We start from the raw sequence: 14,332 nt of genomic DNA, 5'->3' as shown, positions 1-14,332 counted from the left end.
GAAAAACGGGTAAGGGAAAGACTAAAGGCAGCATGGCAAAGAAAGGGGGACAGAGGAGAGAGCGGTGGTGCAGGAAAAGCAGGGTTCTCTTAGTTGGAGCTCCTTCCCCGAGGGGCTCTGGTGCAGACAGCTTTTTTTTTTTTTTTTTTTTTTTTTTTTTTCTGATCTGCTTCCAGGAGCTCTTTGGTGTCTTTTGGACTCTCCCTGGTCAGCAGGACTTGGGCAGAGCTGGGTCCAGCCCTGGGTCTGTCACAGCCGGTGCCTGGTGCACACGTCAAAACAGTGGAAACGGTTCCCAGACGAAACCCAGATAGAAGAGCTGTGTTGACCAAGGGAAACCAGGTGGAACAGGCATTTATGGAGCAAATGCCTTTTGAAGGAGCTCAGCGTGCAAACAGGGCGGGGGCCTCATGCTCTGATGCCACCTTCTATTTATGGAAAGCGTGACAAGGAGCCCAGATAAATGTCGGTGTCTCACCTGGGAAAAGAAAAACAAACAACATGCTGAAATCTAGGAGAGATTGTATGGTTTCTAGGAAAGCTGCAGCGTTGGTGTGTGAGTGCTGCCCCAAGGGTTTGGGAGGGCACAGGTGGTCTGGCACGCAGAGTGCTGGGGACATGCTGCCCACTCCGCTCCCTTAAGTGGCTCCCCCTGACCACACCTTCCCCGGGGAGCAGTAAGGCACGAATTGGGAATGTGGGTCTCAAAAGCATGGCATGGGGGAAGTTTCTTGTAGCCAATTGTATCAGGAGTTGCAAGCAGCTTGCCTCTGGCACCCCAAGGTGGCAAGGGGCTCGGGAGCGCAGACTGGCTCCTTATCTCAGCGGGTGTTTGGGGGCAGCCCTGGGTAATTGCTCTTGTGGTGTCCTCAAAGCGCCCCCATGTCAAACCAAGGCAGTGATGGGCAAAAGAGGAGCACTGGTCTGCTGGGTCTCCCCAGGGAGCATCCCTTGCCCTGCTGATGGAGATGGCTTTGCCGGGTGATGCTGCAGTTGGCATCCTGCCTTTGCTGAGATGGGCAGAAGAAAAGTGTTGGCAGTGATGGAGGGTGAACAGGGAATGTCTGCAGCACACCCCCGTGAGCACCCTGCGAGGAGGGCATCGCACCAGGATGTGTGCTTGGGAGCAGGCAGTAAGGAGGGCTGGGAGCAGAGGGGGGCGTCAGGAAGGAAACTGAAGTGTCGGGTCAGGATTCTGCACCACCAGGGAGCAGATAATCCCAGTCTGAACCCTGGGTGTGGGGAGTAGAATGGATGCAGGATGTCAGAAACATGCTTGAAACAAGTCTCAGTTTGGCTAGGTAAGAGCCCAGTAGTGTGTTCACTGCAAGAGGGCTTCCTTGGTATTTGTTTCACAGCCTGCTGGCTGAGACCTCTTAAAACATTGGTTCAGTTTGTCTTAGGGACGCTTGCAGCCATCATGAAATTTAATTATCGTGTGGGTCACTGTCAGCCAGGGCTGGAAGTGTCTGTGGTTAAATCAGACCTTTCCACCTCCTCTTCATGCGTTCCAAGTTGTGGGGTGTGAAAGCTTGCTCTGCTCTTTCCAAGTCCCTGTTGTACACTAACAAACCTCAGCTCAGTAACAAAAAGGACTTTGGTGTCGTGGTTTTGCAGTAGTTTTGTGCCATAGATCATGACAGCAGAGATGCCTCCTTCTCATACGCTGAGAGTGTCAGTTCTTATGCGAGGCTTCGTAGGAGATATTGTGAATTTGATTGTGGAGTCCCATGAGCGAGGAGAACAAGAGGGCTGGTGCCAGTGCCTTTCAAGGACCTGGAGAACAATGAAAGCACTACAGGAAAAGGGAAAAAGCAGCAGGTAGGTAGAAGGATGAACCTGAAAAACCTATTCTGAAAGCCAGGAGTTTCAGGAGGGATGGAAGACCTCCCTGTGTGAAAGGCAAGGGAAAGATGGAAAACATCAGGAGCTGTCATTAGACATGACCAGCATGCCTCCGTGCTGCTAGCAGTGTGCATAAACTCGTATTTTGGCTCTTCTGCAGCAATTTCCACGTGGCACACACTGCATCTTGTTCCTCTTTCATACGCAGCCACAGCTCACTGCGACTCCTTCCCTGAGCAGAGACCTCAGAGGGCTTCCAGCAGGCGTCACATCTCCGCTCCAGCAGCGAGGAGGAGCTGGCTGGCTCTGACAGCTGTTCCTACAGCAGTGGCGATTAAAAAGCAGCAGAGATTAAAAACTCAGAACTTTTTGCTGTTTGTCCCTGTAGGGGTCATCAAAGCAGCATGGAAATCACAGGTAGGTGCCCCTGGGGACTGCCCCAAAGCCCCATGCCCTGGTGCCATGCTCAAGATAACCCCACTGCCGTTTCTGCCCGTGCCCTTTGCCACACCTTGCCCCCACGCGGGTGTCTGGTGGGGTTTTCACAGACTATGTTTGTCTTCAGACTGGCTGCTTCCTCCAATACTTCAGTCTTTCAGAGGGAGGAGTTCTTCCTTTGGGCAACACCTTCAAATTTAAAAGTTTAGAAGTCATCTACAGATTTCTCTCTTTCTCTCTCTCTTTCTTTCTCTCTTTCTCTCTCTCTTTCTCTCTCTCTTTTTCAAAATGAGGGGCTTTTTTTTTTTTTTAATGTAAAAAAAACAACAGCAACAACTACAAACCTTAGGCAGGTAACATTGTAAAGATGGGAAGGAAAATAGCATCAAAGTTCTTCAGCGGCTCAACACAGTATCTCCAGATCAGAGCTGTACGAGACAAGCCCCTGAGATTTGCATTTCCCATCCCTGGCTGTGATGGAGGTATCGTTTGACATGTCCAAAAAAATTTCTGGGCAAGACAAATAATCTGGGGGCCTTGGAAGCCTGCAAGAAGTTCACAGGAAGCCTCACTTTGCCCCTCTGCTTTTCCTCTAGCAGGTGCTGGTCTGGCTCCTTCGCCACCGACCTCTTCCCCCTAAGACCAAGGACTTCTGGAGTCAAATCCCCAGAGGATCAGGGTGCTTGGACCCGAGCCCAGAGTTGTCTGGGGAGCTGTGCAACTCAGCTGCAATGGCTGGGCACTACGCACCTCCTGCTTACCTGGCTCAAATCAACCCAAAGCCAAACTCTCTGTTTCAGACAGCTTTGGGATTTAAAAGGTATAAACCCCAAATCTCCCCCAGTCCATCAGATCTTGCTGCAGTATTCTTGGTGAAGGACGGTCTGGGCTGTGCAGGTCCCACCAGCTTCTTGGTCTGGTCCTTGGATCTTCCACCAGGGAGTCTGTGGCACCTCGAGCTATGTATGATGAGCTGATGCTCTGTTCCTACAGCCCACTCTGGTGCACTTACAGCATGCCCAAAATGTAGGGGTCTGCTGCTTCTCCCCGGGGCCAGGACTGTGGACTTGATATTTTCCTATGAAAGGAATTGCTCCTTTTGGAGACATGATGTTTGCAGAAGGATTTTTATTTATTTTATTTTATTTTATTTTTCTGCATTTGCATGGAAAGATGCTGCTTTGGGGTGTGTGGGGGTGTCACGGTGCAAATGGGGAGCATTTGATTAGAGCCACAGCTGTAGGTCAGGCTCCTGCTGGGGCTCCCAAGTGCTCTGCTTGGTTCTGCTGCAGCTGGGGCTGCAGATAAATCCAAATCCCATCCCTCAGCACGGTGTCGACACAGAACACATCCAGGGCTTGAACACTGGCCAAGCTGCTATTGGCTTCTCCAAAACCAACAAAACCTTACTGTACAATGTTGTCTGATGCTTAACCTTGATTACCACATACGACTGTGATAATTAACCTAATTCACATGCCCTCCGAGACACCGTGGGCTGGTTGTAGGGCAATGAGGCAAGTCACAGAAGGCGGGCGAGCCTTCGGCCTCTGCAGCAGCACCTCGGGTGCCCACCCTCAGGCCTCCGCAGGCGCCGAGGCCTGGACGCGCGTGCTGTGGTGGTGCTGAGGCGGCAGCGGGCTGCGGCAGAGCGAGGTCGTGGCCATCGTGTTTGAGCAAGGGCTGTGCAAACAGCGCTACGTGCCGGGCCAAGGCTGCTGTCCAGAGAGACAGCTTCAGGTCCAGAGTCTATGTGTGAGGAGAGCCCTAACCCGACGGATACAGGAGAGGGTCGGGGTGCTGCGAGCTGTGGTCTCAAGTGAAGGAGGCAGAGTGGGTGCTCCGGGGCAGCTGGTGGGGCAGGAGGAGAAGAGAAGGATGAGGTGCATGCAGCAGCCCTAGGGATGTAGTGGGGAAGAGGAGCACCATGTGCTCGTTTCCCTGCTGCACACCCATGCACAGGTGCTCTGCACCCACACCATTTCTGTGGTTGCTTTCGTTCCTTCTGCCTCTCCTGACATCTCTGATGTCCTTTCTTACCTTGCTCCTGGGCCTGGAGAACTCTTTTTCTTCTGGCGGGGTCTGAGGGACCAAGTGTGTAATCACCATGAGCTTGCTGTGCCACAGAGTCCTGCAGAATGCTGAGGAGCTGAGGAGGATGGGGATGGAGTCCCTTGTGGTCTGGAGAATGGGGTTTTCCCTCCGGCGGGGTGAGGGCACTTCTGTTTGCATCTCTGCTGCTGCTGGTTCTGCGTGGGCAGTGGGGTGGGTGCACACGAAGGCACCCTGCAGGGCCACATTTGCTCTTTGCAGCTGTTAAAACATCCCCTCCTCCTCCTCCTCCTCCAGAAAGAGGCAGTTCAGAAAGGCTGGCCGGGGCTGGGGCAGGTGTGTTTGCTGAGCAAGCACTGCTGTTTGCACACAGGGGGCTCATTAGGCTGCCATTTGGTTGACCTTTGTGCCAGGGTTCATGTATTACACCCTGCACCCCCCCTCTGATCTGCTGCCAAGCCTTTGGACCCCTTTCTCTGATATGACCTTCCCCTGGGTGGTTTATTTCTCTCTGTACTGCTATTCCTCGACATCTTCTGCAGTACGCTGCCTTGGGGCAGTCAGCAGGGTGCCCTGGAGGAGCTGCAACATAAATGTGGGTGTAGTGTCAGTGCGTTTGGTCTACGTGGGTCTCAGCAGCTCTGCACAGCACAGGAGGCCACAGGCAGGGATGAGCCATGGGGGAGAGGGAGAAGAGGACTTGGCCCATCAGCCATTGCCTGGCTGGGGTGCAGTGAAGGGCTTCCCTCCCCGTCCCTGCCTGGCGCATCAGAGGATCAGCCCAAATTTACCTGCTTCAGGCAGGATCCCCCCTCTCGTAGCCTGGCTCAGATCCAAAGACAAGGATGTAAACCGAGGCTGAGAGGAAGCTGGGGTGATGGGGACAATTTGGGGTCTGGTTCCATAGCTGCAAGTCTCTAAGGTCAGTTGGTTGTTTTTTCTTTTCCCCAGAAATTCCCAGTGAAAGCCGATATTTAGAAGAACAGCTAATTATCTGCAAAACAGGACTGCGGGAAGAAGTTTGCAAACTGCGAGAGAGCAGGGCGCCCTGACGGCCAGCTGGTGAGGCGGAGAAACGGGCTCAAGATACCTCTTCCCTGTCAGGAGATCAGCCACAGGAAAGCGACTTTGGCAGGCTCAGCACCCTGCCGAAAGCCTTTAGGGTATGGCTATATCCAAGGCATGGGTTGGGATATTGCTCCCTGCCTGTCCCCTTGAGCAAGAGCTGGCCACAGCCCCGACCTGCCTCCCCATCAGGGTGCCCCAGCCTGGGGGCACTGCCTACCTGGGGCACATCCCCTGCGTTCTCCTCCCCTGCCTTTCCGCCTCTCCTCTTTTATTTTTAAGCGGTCACCTGTGACCAGAAGAAACTGCTCTGTGGCTGCTGGATAAATGAGCGACCTGTACTTTGGTACTCACGGGCACGGTGGATTCAACCCCAGTTTGTGCTGAGATAAATTAACCTCTGCTGGGTCTGGGCTGAACTGCTCCTGGTGCCTGTGTCTCTCCATAAAATCTGGACAGCTTGACTTGCGATCAGTTAATTCTTTAATTCAGACTGCAGATAGTAGGAACAACCCACTATCACCACTGTCGCCAGGCAAGTGGGTGCCCTGAGCCACCACGTGTGTCCGCTGCCGCAGGGTACGTCGTGCTGCCTCTGCTGAAGTGAGGTGGGTTGTCCTCAGGAGATGTCCACCCCCTTCTGCCCTCCTGGGTGCCAGAGGAAGGGCAGATTTAACTCTAGAGAGCTCAAACCAAGTGAAAGGACCCCTTCTTTTTACTTCTCCAGTTTATTACTTCCTGTATCACAGCACATTGAAGTTCTAATCAAAATACTACACTAGTAAGTAAAACAAAAACAAAAACGATTCTCTTCTGATGTAAAATGCTCCACTGCAATATTTGCTTGGCGTGCAGTGCTCTTACATGCCTGTTGTCATCCCTCATGGGAGACAGGAAAGGAGATGTGGGCTGGTGGTTCCAGCTTCCCTGGCACCCACTGTCATTACACAAGTGTGATGTCCTTGATGAAAGGCCAGCCCGGTCCTTTCATGGGGATTTCCCACCTCAAGGGGAATGTGCAAGAGGAACAAGTATGTTGTTTGCAATAGGATCTTTGCAAAGCCTTTCTTGCTGTTTGTTCGTGTTATTTCTCCAAGGCTTGTTTATAGAAGATGGAAGTGATGTCAGCTCAGAGCTGTGGAACTCTTTCAAGAGCCAGCACTCAGCAGAAACATTTGGATTGGTGAGCAAATCATTACTTCTGCACCCCAAAAATAACCACCCAGAATAAAGTGGGCCATAAAGGGATGGTCTCACTGCCCTACTGGAGAGTCAGGTCTTGCATAGATGACTGCACACTGGTGTTTCTCCAAGGCTTGCTGCATTTTTCTGCCCCTGGGATGTGGTCCTGGTGCACTGTGGCCATGGTGTCTGACCAAGTTTTCAATGGTAGGACAGTGCCAGGGCTTTCTGCCTGCAGTGGACACCGCTGGTGGGTGCAGATGGTGGGAGAGGGTGCTGGTGACTGGAGGAGCATGTGCTGAAGGACTGGCAGAGGGGAGAAAAACCTTGGCTTGGGTATGGCAAGGCTATGGGCAAACCTTATTCACTGCCAGCTCCTCAGATGGATTTAATTTCCCTTTACCTCTGTGATTAGAAGATTTGTGGCATAAAGCCATTTCTCTCCGTGCAGTGACCTTTGTCTATAACATAACAGATCATTATCCTATGGAGCAAAACCATGTTACCCCCACCTTATGCAACTTCCAGTAAAGCATCCGAAGTAGGAAATTCTTCTGGTTCCTTCCTTATTCTTGCAACAGTTTTGGGGAGCTGTTAGGGCCACGTCGCACTTCAGCTGGGCTTTGCCATCGCTTTCCCCAGTGTTGAGCCACCCACATCAGCAGGGCACATCCCAGCTGGGAAGGGGGACGATGAATGATGCTGTGGGGGCTCTGCAGGAGGGCTGCTGCATCCTGCTCAAATCAGCCCAAGCCAGGGAAGCTTTCCTTGTAAGACAAAATCAATTGCCGAGTTGTTTTCTGTCTGAACATATTTTTTTTCCTGATCTTTTTTTTTTTTTTTTTCTTTTTGCAGGGGGACACAGTTGGGGTTGAATGAAAATAAACAATGAATCAGCTGTGAAGTGATGCCCCTCATAAGAGCAGGGATGAGGGATATGAGGAAGCAGGAGAAAATGCACATGGTGCAGAAAAAAAAGAAGGGAAATTCTTGTCTTGATTCAGATCAGAGATTCGGACAAAGTTGTGCATGGAGGTGCCCCCTGCTAGCCCCAGCTCTACCTCTGGGGCAATCCTACCCCAAACCACCTCTGACCCTGACCCCAAGTCTCCTCTTTTCTGCTTCACCATCCTACCCCAGAACTCTCTCCCTGGTGCCAGCCCCAGCCAGACACGTGCCCTCAAGCCCCTGTACCTCTCTGTAGGATTTCTGCTCCTTTACTCCCGCAGCTGGAAATGCTGAGAGGATTAAAATGCCAAGGGGGTCTAAAAGCCTTCAGGAGGGGATTTGAAATCTGCTTAGCTTGGCCTTTAGCTCCCCACTCCCTGCTCCTCCCAGGGCTCTTAATATTCCCAAGAGTTTTGTTATTTACCATATTGCAAAACAGCATTTTCTGGAAGGGATGGGATGGTTTGAAAGCCAGGGTTTGGAACTAAATGATCTTTCAAGGTCCCTTCCAAGCCAAGCCATTCTGTGATTACATGACCTGGGAGTGTCGTGGTGAGGACAGGAGGAGCCGTTCCCCTTGCCTGCCTGTGCCAGGGTTTTATCTTGAGAACATCTTGAACGACGACCAGGAAACTAATATCTGTGCCGTCGGGAAGGAAAGGGGGGACTGAAGGGTCAAACCTGCCCGTGAGCAGGTCTAACCAATAGTGACAGTCTGCCAGGAGAAGCTATTTAATACGTAGGTCTGAACAAGGAAAGCACACGTTCCTGGAAGCATGGTTAATCTTGTGACGCCTCTTCAAGGAGTCTGGTCTCCCAAAGTAGTGCTGATGGTCTGGTCTCCACCGTGGGGTCTGATCATCCCTAGCCAGGATTCCTTGCTTGCCTCTTGTGGCTTCACATTCCATCAAATGGAGCATTTCCACAAAACCTCTTTCTACTTAGTATCTAGCCAATCTGTAAAATAGCTCCCAGCAGTTAATGAAATAATGAAGATCGTCCGCACTTTCTCCTTTGCGTCAGTTTTTCCAGAAGAAAAGTGCTGCCACGTTTTCAGGGGCAAGTATTTAGTCATTGGTGCCACATTTTGACTAGGCAGAGGGTCAGGTGTTTGCACAGCTCGTGGCTGTTGAACTGCCCTAACCATGTTTGAGAATCTCAAGTGCAGAAGAAAAATTAATTTAACTAGAGTTCAGAAGGTCGCCAGTAAAGGCTAAGCCTTGCTGTTATTCTGAAGCCAAATTTCCATTAATTCCGTTCAATGCTGATTCAAGATGACAAAATGGAAGGGAATGCTGGCCAACCTATTTTTTGTTGGTTTCAAAACCACCACTACTAATCAACAAGAAAATGGAGTGGCCGAAAGAGTCTTTACATGCAGCCAGGGAAGGTGGTTTCAACCAGGACACGCGTAACAGCATGTAGTGGCCGTGGCAGGTTAAAAATGGGCTATTGTGAGGCTCCGCGTACAGACAGGCATTTGGTATTAATGATTACCGTAAATTAGCTAACTGGAAAGGGCTCGAACAGCAAATGGTAGAGTTCATCTTGACCCATTGGTGACCTGACCCTTTTCCCATTCATTGGATGCCCAAACCTCGTTTCTGGCCAGAGTGGCTATCCCGTGGCTGAGCACAATGCCTGGGCCTGGCTGGGCCAGCCCGGCCGGGCTGCCCACGGGCTGCAGAGGGTGATAAGAGGTTCGGTCCTTGCTCCTTGGGCTGCTTCCAGCAGCGAGAGCTGCTCCAGTGGCCATTGAGTGCTGCCAGCCCTGGGATGTCCCCCTGCTCCTTTGGCAACCAAGGGAGCACCAAAGCATGGGAACCGGCAGGGTTTCCCCTTGTGCTGGCCAGGTTTCCCCTGGGAACAGCGTGGTCCTGGGCAAGCAGCTCTGCTTGAGCAGGGATCGGGCCAGATGGACCCAAAGGTGCCTCCAGCCTCAGCTGTTTGGTGAGTTTGTGAAAGAAGCCACTCTCCCTCATGCTCTTCCCTGGTTGCATCCTCTGTGACGGCCCAGCATCTCCTCGTGGGTACCTGCCTCCAGGGAAACAGGCTGACGCCCTGCTTTGTGGCCATGAGAGTTGTGCACATGGTTCATGCCCCAGGGCAGAGCCTGGGCACATGGGCTGCAGGAGCAGAGCCAAAGGTGGCCTTTCCTGATAGCGGTAGACTTTCCTGATACGGTAGTCTTTCCCGATTATCAGTATTTGCTGGTTTATTCCCAGAGATCTTTGGAAACTACTCAGGAAATGGGTGAATGTTGTCAGGCTCCAGCAGCGCTTTTTGCAAGCAGGTCTTCAGCAGGAATGATTAACCCACTGCACTTTTCTCTGCTCCCTTCCAAAAGCCCACCAAGAATATCGCAGTTTCCAAGGTTGCCCGGAGTTGCTGTAACCCCTTTAACCCTTGGGTTAATTAAGTAAACTGGAATCTTTCATTAGGAGGAATGTCACTAATTACATATCCGAGAGGCTAAGAGAGTTTTGCATCGACCTCTGGCTGCCAGAGCTTAAACCACTGCTGACTTCAGCGGCAGGAGTTGCTGGTGGCATGTTTGAGAGAGGAGGCAGCTTCTCCACCAAGAAAACCTTGTTCCTCCTGATGCTGGCCTGGCTGGCGTTTGCTGGAGAGGAGCTGTGCACAGAGAGGATGGAGGCACTGTCCTGCAGAGCTGCTGTGCAAGGCAGAAAGGGTTGAAGTGCTGGTACCTGCCAGCTGGGCTGGTGTTAGCAGGTAGCCAAAAATACCAGCCCGTAATGGTACGACATGGTAAGCAGCTCTGGAAAAGAGGCTACAGCCTGTAGCTGGGTTTAGTGCTCTGAGCCGGAAAGGGCTGCTTAAAATCGACAGAGAGCTCTTTGTTTACTGTGTGCAGTTTAGAAATTAAGCAACATTTAGAAGCAAATATTGATTCAAAGAACATCAGCTCCCACTCTCCACTGGCCAGTTGAACTCATCCCAGGTAGAAAACAGCATATTGCAACACCGTCCAAACCTGACACCAAATATTTCTCCTAACCAGTGGGGAAACTGGTTTGTGGCATTTCCTGAAAATAAACTAACCACAATGACTCTGGAGCTGGAGCACGGCCTCAAAAGTGGCCCCTAGGTCCAGAGAGGGGCTGAAAGCAAGTTTCTGGAAAGACCGAAGGATGCTCTTAAGGCTTTGGGAGCCACAGGGAGCTCCAAGCTAGTCCACTGCTGGCCTCAGAGAGGCTTGCAGGACTGGCGCTCATGTGTTGTGGATTCCAGCTCCTGCAAGACTGGGGGGACAAGCGGGTGACCCCTCTTCCAGGAGGTGCTGTGGCACTGGGCAGGAGGGCTGGGCTGTCCCCCAGATGCCTGTGCTGACCAGGTTATGCCGGCCCTGGGGAAGATTTCTCCCTGCCCCTCCTAGTACCCGCACATTGTCCCCACCTCCTGAGATGGGTGCCTTTGCCAGCCCAGTGCCTGTCTCGGTCTCATGTCCTACCCTGGAAATAGACAGAGGAACAGGGAAAGAAGGCCTGGAAGAATGGCTTCCCATCAGGCTTCTCTGCTCACCTTCACCTGCTGTGACATGAGCTGTGGGAGAAGACAGATGAGAATCCGAGCCCAGCTTTCGTGGTTGACCGTGTTGGTATCTCCGTTATGGGCTGGCTCCAGCCTTGCCTGAGCCACAGACTAGGTAACACATTTCTAGAGGGAAACAAGCCAAGCCCTCCAGATAAGCCTGAAGTCCTGGTGTATATTGCCCTCTGCCCTCAGCTGATCCCACCTCTGGATTGATTCCCTTTTTTTTTTTTTTTTTTTTTTTTTTTTCCTAATTTTCTATGCTTTTTCTCCTTAATTTTTCAAGGTGAGCAGGTCTTCATGCCAGTCCGGTGACCCCTGGGAACGGCAGCATTAGTTCTGAAGGACCCCACTGCTGGGGAGGAACATCCCTTTGGAAATAGCTGCTCCAAAGAGTTGGGTGGGATGGCTGTGTTGGTGTGATTCCCTTGCCTGGTTAATGTTTTCCCCATACCTGCACAACCCGAGCTCACATCAGCTGTGCTGGCTGCAGGGCGAGCTGTGCTGTGGGGAAGGGCACCGCGGGGGTGCTGAGCCCTCTCCCAGCCGGTTGTGCCAGCTCTATCTTTATCCCAGCCCAATCACAACAAATGTTCTCTCCTCAGGACGCAGCCAAAACTCCAGCCTGGCCTCATCTCAACCACAAACCACAGCATATCCATGTGGACTTAGAGTAATAATTTTTTCCATGAAGGGATGTAGAAATAAGTGGTATAATTTTATCTTCAATTTTACCTAACTTGGGGCCAAGCTCACTTCTTCTCCTGGAGGTCAGATGTGTTTGTGCCTCACCAATGGCCTGCAGTTGGTCAGAGGGTGTGTAAGTTGGTATTTCTTCATCATTCATGTAATTTTTAGCAGCATCCTCTTTCTGAAAACAGAACAGTCGGGATCTGTAGAGTTGCAACACAACGAACTTGTGATGCGTAATAACAACTCAGCTTGTCTCATGAAGACATACTGTAGAAGACTTGGTGCTTCCTGAATACCAAAGCTACAGCCCGAGGTGCGCTGGCTGAGCTCTCTTCTTTCTGATAAAGCTGCTCCTGCTTGCACGAGCCCAGGCCTTGACCTGTTACCTTGAAAGACAAAAAGAATTTCCATCATTAGTAAGACCTGGCCCTCACTGTTTCATCTCAGTTTAATTGGCCTTTCATGCATTTGGGCAAGGTAAAAGTTCTCTTTTTGCCCCAAACCGTGCAACCAGGCAGTGAGGTATGCATCTAACTAGAATTTGTTGAAAGGCGTGTGTGTATCTCTGTACAAGAGAGAGGACTCTCTGTCTCATTAAGTGTGCATTTTCTAACACAACATTTGGAAAGGAAGGGGTTTGATAGACTTTCAAGGGAAGAAGTTGGTTGCACCAAAACATTTGTCCCTCCTGGGCTCCAAAGGGATGTCTTTGCAGCTGGAGGCCACCCAGAGTATTTTTCTCTTTGCATCCAAGGCTTTCCGTGGTGGGAGGCACGCTCCAGAAAAGGGCATCTTAGAGGCCTGCTGGGTCCTTTGGGGACCCAGGTCTGGGCCTTCAGGCCCAGGTGGCCTGGAGATCACAGCACCAGCCTGCTGTGCCTCTGCCATGGGGCACCCGAAGGTGAATTTCCTCTCCCCTAAGCTGCCCTGGGGCAGGCTGGGGCAGCAGATCTGGGCCGTGGAAGGCAAAGCCACCCAGGGAGCAGCCACAAGATGGAGAGTGGAAACCTGACATGGAGAAAGGTAGCATCCAAAAGAGGTGTAGAAGCTGCTCTGTATATGGCCAGTGACATTTGGGGTGACTGGAGGCTGGTTGTCTGGAAATCCAGGAGCTTACTGGCTAAGCAGTAAAGGAGTACAAGAGGTAAGCAGTAAAACCTGTTGCAGTCCGAGCCTTTTTCCTGGATGTGGCCTGCTGCCACTCTCATATGACAAGGGAAGGGGGTGTGGAGTGAAAACCACCCCAGCAGCACTGCTGTCCCCTGGGCAGGTACAGGGATGCTTTGGGGGCGGAGGTGGGATGTGCAAGGCAGGGGGAGAGTAATGGGGGGTCTGGGTAAAAAAAATGCTGGGAGCTGCCCCACTGAGCATGGAGCTATCTGAGCATGAACAGAAAGCAAGGGAATATGGCCTTTTCCAGCAACTGCTCCCCTGCTGCTTGAATCGATCCTTTAGGATTTCCAAGCTTTCTACTGCGTCTTTCCACTTCGTTTCTCAGGTGGCAAATGCTCTGCCTATTGCTGTAACCACTTTAGTTTGTGGAGTCAAGATCTCTAGCTTGCTGGAGTTAATACGGATGACAGAACCCAGTTTTTTAACAGGGAGGGAGGTTGTTTAAGAGTGGCACTGCCTTGTCATGGGAGCAAATCCTTTCCCTCCTCATATATGGCGTGTTGGAGAAGCTCTGGACGCAAGAAGCGCTGCCCTTCTGGGAAAGCAGGGGGTGAAGGGATGAGAAATGGGAACTAGCCAAGCTGAGGGAACCACTGCAGATGCTGCTGCAATATCCCTAGGCTGGACCCTTGCGGGGGCATCCAGGAGACCACAAAGGGAGACTGGTGCTCTGGAGATCAAGCCCCAGAGCTGGACCCCACCACGACCAGCACTCGTGCAGCTGGTGTCTGGGGGACACAGCAGCAGGACCAGCCCTGGCAGCTGCTGGCCAGGGATGCTGCTGGGGCACGTGGGCCAGCTGGTGTGGTGCAGGGGCTCCCATTTCGTGTGCATCTGTCAAAGTCATCCTGCAGCTGGTCTTGTAGCCTGTACCAAAGATGGGGACATGGAGCTTGTGGTGGCATCATGAGGCCAGACATTCATAAACCTAGCTGTGCCCCCTGATCCTGGCTGCAGGGAGGGAAACGGGGAGTGTTGCAATCAGGTAGAGAGGGTTTGCAGAGGAAGGGGGAGGAAGGGGACCCCTGAGCTCGGCATTTCTTCCCAGGATCATCACAACAACAGCTTACGGAAGATGAGGTGTGGTGTTTCCTGCCGGCTGCAGGGTGCTATCGAGCTATCCAGTTGCGGCCACTGGCTTTCTCTGCCTGTGCAAGGAGCTTGCCAGACCATCTGGGAGGAACATTTACTGCCTTCGAGCCCTGCTGCCACTGCCAAGGGAGTGCAAGGAAGAAAGCAAGCCAAAGGGTGTTGGGCACAGCAGTAAGTTACTGGCAAACACGTGAAACCGAGGGCTGGATTCAGCAGGGAATTTCTGAGATTAGGCTGTGCAAGGCAGGGGGTAGCAGCCACAGAGAAAACAGTCCCTCCTGTGGCATTTCAG

The 14,332-nt window shown here is 52.0% G+C and overlaps 1 long non-coding RNA gene across 1 annotated transcript; it reads right to left on the bottom strand.

Moving 5' to 3' along the window:
* On the bottom strand, positions 1 to 4,565 carry LOC118171189. Its single transcript, XR_004753095.1, has 3 exons — positions 4,324 to 4,565; positions 2,357 to 2,472; positions 1 to 478 (listed from the first exon to the last, which is right to left on the bottom strand). It is a non-coding gene; the product is annotated as an uncharacterized LOC118171189 (long non-coding RNA).
* Between the last annotated feature and the right edge of the window lie 9,767 nt (positions 4,566 to 14,332).

Source organism: Oxyura jamaicensis, chromosome 9, assembly GCF_011077185.1.
Source record: "Oxyura jamaicensis isolate SHBP4307 breed ruddy duck chromosome 9, BPBGC_Ojam_1.0, whole genome shotgun sequence".
Taxonomy (NCBI): domain Eukaryota; kingdom Metazoa; phylum Chordata; class Aves; order Anseriformes; family Anatidae; genus Oxyura; species Oxyura jamaicensis.
This window is presented reverse-complemented; position numbering and strand designations above follow the sequence as displayed.